Genomic DNA, 5,000 nt, shown 5'->3' with positions numbered 1-5,000 from the left:
GACCTCTGCCAGCCTCCGTCCCGCCGGGGCGGACCACTTGCCCGCCGCCGGCCCTGACGTCTGCCAGGCTCTCTGCCGGGTAGACCTGTTGCCCTCCGCCGGCCTTGGTCCGCAGCGGCCTGCTGGCGGGTAGACCGGTTGCCCTCCGCCGGCCTTGTCTGCCAGGCTCTCTGCCGGGTAGACCTGTTGCCCTCCGCCGGCCCTGACGTCTGCCACGCTCTCTGCCGGGTAGACCTGTTGCCCTCCGCCGGCCTTGACGTCTGCCGGGCTCTCTGCCGGGTAGACCGGCTGCCCTTTGCCTACCTTGACGTCTGCCGGGCTCTCTGCCGGGTAGGCCAGTTGCCCAACGCCGGGTTAGACCTGCCGTCGTCTTCCTGCTTCGGCGGCCTGCCGCCGCGGAGCGACGGCGCCACGCGTCTTCCACCGGACGCGCGGCCGGCCCCGTCGCCATCTCCGGGCCGGCGAGCCCGCGTTCGCCGGGCGGCCTGCCCGCCCGTCCGACAGTCCCGCGTGCACAGCCGGCCGCGCACACTCCCGCCCCCACCTGCACGCTTCCCCCAGCAACACGTCCCGAAAGCCGCTATGTGACGACGGCCGACCTTCTGTCCCGGCCTCCCTGCCGGCTCCACGCCCCGGCGACTGCTACTGACGAGCTCCGCCGGGCACTTGCCCTGCATCGGCATCGGCCTCAGCCCCAGCCCGCTTCGCTGACGTGCTGCCCGCCCGCAGCCCGCTTCTCCCAGCCGCTCCTCGAGAGGAGCCGGCGGCGTTCCCCCGCCCCCTCCCCGTGCTTGAAGAGGCAGCAGCAGCCCGGCTCCCGGCTTGCTTTGTGCATCGCTCACTCCCTCACCCACCCGCCGTGCCGCTTGCTGTCCTGTCCTGCCCTGTCCTGTCCTGTCCTGCCTGCCTGCCGCAGGCTCGACCCACTTGAGCGATCCGAGGCCGGGGCTGAGCAGGAAGGAGCGCCGCCAAACCAAAAGCCTCAGAGAGAAAAGCCTCAGAGAGAGAGCTGAACAGAAAGCTTCTTTGAAAAAGGACATACAGCGCCAAGCATCCCGCCAGCACCCGCTGCCCGCCCGCCGCCAGCTGTGCTTCTGCCCCGGGCTCTCAGCCTGCTCGCCTCGACACCGGCCGCCTGCCCTCCCCATGCCCTCCCGTCGCCACCGCCGCTCGCTGCCGCCGCTGCCACTGTACGAACTGGCCGTTGGAACCCTGGGCGGGGGTGGGAAAAGTCTGAAGACGGCGCACAGGGAGGCTGATGGTGGGGGACGGGGCTCTCCCAACTGTCAATGGGTGGGGCGTACGGGAAGGCTGAATAGCGGCGCCAGGGAGGCTAATGGTTGAGGGCGGGGTCGCGTCAATGGGTGGTCGAGAAAGCGCAGGGTGGGGGACGGGGAGAGGACATGAGCGAGCGTGGGGGGGGGGTGGGTGGGAGTGGGGGTGTTTTTGTGTGTGTGTGTGTGTGTGTGTGTGTGTGTGGCCTGAGGGGAGGGCCGGCGGCTCCGTGCCGGCCCCGGGCCCCTCGGCACCGAGCCCCCACGTTCCCCCCCCAGACCCGTGCCGAGGGCCGAACACCTCTGCGGGCCTTCCGTAGAAGAATCGGCCTGGAATCGGCTGCCCGCTTGCCGCTGGCCGCGGCGCGGGCCACCCCGCAGCAGCCTCCTCTGTTAGGCGGGGCGAGTTGTGCCGGGGACAGGCAGCTTTGTGCCGAGTTCCCCCGCGTGTACGTGCTTCCCCTCCCCGCTGTGCCCGGCGAGGTTCTGTTTTGGCTGGGGGGGTGTGTGGGGGGGGTGCTTTGTATGTAGGTTCTCCGGGGCACAGGGGACTGGGGGCTTGTGGGGATGCCGTTTGAGTGGGTCAGCGTGTCAGCAGGCCGAGCACAGGGCACAGGCTGCCCGTCAGCTCGGCTGGGAGTGGTCTGGGCGCAAAGGGAAAACATATAAGACTTGGCAAGGATTTTATTTTGCGGAGTTTTTTGTTCCCACCAAACAGAAGAGGCATTCGTTCAGAAAAGAAAAGGAAAGAAAAGAAAAGAAAAGAAAAGAAAAGAAAAGAAAAGAAAAGAAAAGAAAAGAAAAGAGAAAAGAAAGAAAATATGTTTTGGTCTTGAAATCGGGTTCAGCGGGTGGGACACGGCTGCTACAGCCATCCGGCTCCGGGCGCGACACGGGGCCGTGGGGTTCCCTCGGCTCCGGGATGGTACGAGGGGTGCCTCGTCTACCAGGCTCCGGGGCCGGCGGCGTCCGACCGCCGCCGCCGCCGCTGCCGCCGCCGCCGCCGGGGCGAGCAGATCTAGCCGTCTTCGGGGCAGCCCCTGAAGGCCAGGTCTACCCAGCACCAGGGCCGGCAGACTCCGCCAGCCCCCACGGGAGAGGGCGCCCTGGTGGCGGGCGTCCCCGGGGCGGACAGGTCTACCCCGCTCCGGCGGGACTTAGGCAAATCTCGGCGGGAGGACGGGGTAGACCTGTTGTCCCCGCCGGGCCCGGAAGTTCACCAAGGGGTCGCTGTTTCTGGCTGCCTCCAGCTGTGTCATCGTAACAGACGGCTTGCAGCAGTGCGCCCCCTCGGTCACGTCCGATGGATTTTCTTGGAGGCGTCGGCGGCCTCGGGCTCGTCTGTCCGTATTATGGGAGCGGGTTACGGGCCGCATCCCCGCAGGCTGTTACCGTGCCTGTGTCCGAGGCGGAGATGGGCGGCCGCGCGTGCGGTCGTCGGGGCGAGGAAAAGCAACCGCCTATGTTGTGGGCAAAGTCGCGGGGCTTTGTCCGGGTTCCCGTACTACCCAGCTTGCTGGGACAGGTTGTGAGTCCAGGTGATCACCGAGAGCCGCTCCCCGGCCGAGGCGAGGTGTGGAGGCCGTGGGAGAGAAAGAGAAGACCGAGGGAGAAAAAGCCGCGAGTGTGTCCCGCTCCGGCCGGGCTGCCGCCGGTTTCGTGAAGTTCGGGGGGGGGGGGCAGGCACCCGCTTGCTTCCCCCCGGGCACGGTGGTTGGGCGAGGCGGCGGCGCCTCGTCCCTTTTCTGCCTGGCCTTAAGCCGGGGGCCTGCCCGCTCAGCGGGCGTGGTGTTTTTCGGCTGTCGGTTTGGTGCGCGGTGACCGGCAGCCGGGGGGTGGACCGCGGCCGGGGGCTTGTGTTGAGCCTGCCGAGGCTTTCCCCCGGCCCTTTCCCCGAGAGCCCCCGAGCATGGCTCGGTCGGCCGAGGTGGCTGCGCCTCGTTCCCCGCTCCCGACCTGTTTTGCCAGAGTTGTCCGTGTCGGAAGGGCTGCGGGGGACATGCAGTGGGGCGTGTGGCCTCGGCTTGTCCCGGTTGCCTGAGGGTGCTCGGTGACGGGAGTCTCCCCATGAAATGGGTGGGACTGGGGTGGCGGCACCCCGTCTCTGTTGTGTCTTGTTGAAGTCCCCCTTCCTCGGCCCTAAGCCGGGGACCCGCGTAGCGGGCGGAGTTTTTCAGGGGCGACGGCCGGCCACGGTGGCCGGCCGTGCCGTAGTGCGGACCGGAACCCGACAGAGAGCCCCCGCCCCCCCCCAGGTGAATGTCGTGGGCGAGGCGGCGGCGCCTCGCCCTTTCTCGGTAGTGGCCGGCGCGATCGAGCCACCGTGCCGGGGCGGCCCGTGGTGTCTGGCCTGCCCCTTGGCCGCCGTGGTTGCCGGCGGGCTGGGTTGTGAGCCGGTTCCGCTTTAATTTTTTTTTTTTGTTTTTTTTTTAGGCGAGTGCCGGGCGGAGTGTGGGGGGTGCTCACCCGGCTTTTTTTTTTTTTTTTTTTTTTTTTTTTTTTTTTTTTTTTTTTTTCCCCATCGCGGCCTTAAGCTGCGGCACCGAGAAGCGCGCTGACGAAGGGGCGCGGGCCACGAAAGAGAAGGGAGAAGCTGGAGAGTGAGACGTCGGTGGAGAAAAAAGGGGTTGTTATATGGGGGAGCGAGAGGCGCGGGCCTCGCCCCTACCCCTGGCCCGTGACCCCCCGTGGCTAGCACGGGTCGTGCGACGCACCGTGTGCTTTTTTTTCTTTTTTTTGTGATTCGTTTTTTTTTTTTTTTTTTTATTTTCCTGTCGCTGTTTGCCGTCCCACCCGGCTTTTCCGGAGGGAAGCCGGTCGCTGCGAGGCGGGCGAAAGCCGGTGGCCCGTGGCATGGTCGGCGGCAGCTGCCCCGTTTCCGTTGTGTTGCGGCCCGCGGGTGGGTGGCGGCACCCCCCGCTCTCCTCCTCTGCTGTGTGACCAGTTGTGAAAAAGCTGGAAGTGGCCCGCCGGCGTCGGCGGCCTCGGGAGCGTCGGGGAGGCTCGGCGGCGCCAAGCCGCGGCGAGGGCCTCTCGGGGACGTGTCCCGCTCGCATGCGTGTGCGGAGCCCTGCAGTCATCTGCCCGCTGCCCGCCTGGACCGTGGTGGAGCCGGCCGGTGGGGGGGGTGTGGTGTGCATGCTGGGCTTCCGTTGCCGTTGTCCCAGGACCGTGGCCGTGGGGCCTTCGTCGCCGTTTCCGTGGCGGCTTTTCTTTCCGTCTTTCCCTCTGTCGGTTCCGATCGATGAGGCTTTTCGGGTCGCGTCGGAAAGGGCCCCCGGCGGGCCGGCTCTTCCGGGGCTCTCTCTGTCATGGGGAGAGCTTCGGCGGTGTTCGGTACTTTGAGCAGGGTGGTCTCCTTTCCAATTCGCTTCCCGTCGCAGGCGAGGTGTCGCTCCTCCCGCTGCCGGGGAGGAACGTCTTTACCGTCCCGTGCTGTGTGACTGCCGCGTGGCCCCGCGAGCGTTCAGGTGTCCTTAAAAATCGCCGCGAGGTGCCGGTGCTGGCCCTGGCCCGAGTTAGTGCCCGTGGGTGCCGGCTGCGAGCAGCGCTGGGTGGCGGTGCGGCTCGAGCTTGAGCTGAGAGCAGACCCGGAGAGAGAGAGAGAGAGAGAGACGGACAGAGAGTTGGGATTAAGAAAACCGGGTGGGGGGCACGGACGGGGGAAAAGAGCCCGTTCCGCGCGCGTCGTTACCGCACGGCGCTCCTTTGTCGCACCGCCGCCTG

This window comes from Cinclus cinclus, unplaced genomic scaffold (genome assembly GCF_963662255.1).
Source record: "Cinclus cinclus unplaced genomic scaffold, bCinCin1.1 SCAFFOLD_140, whole genome shotgun sequence".
Taxonomy (NCBI): domain Eukaryota; kingdom Metazoa; phylum Chordata; class Aves; order Passeriformes; family Cinclidae; genus Cinclus; species Cinclus cinclus.
This window is presented reverse-complemented; position numbering follows the sequence as displayed.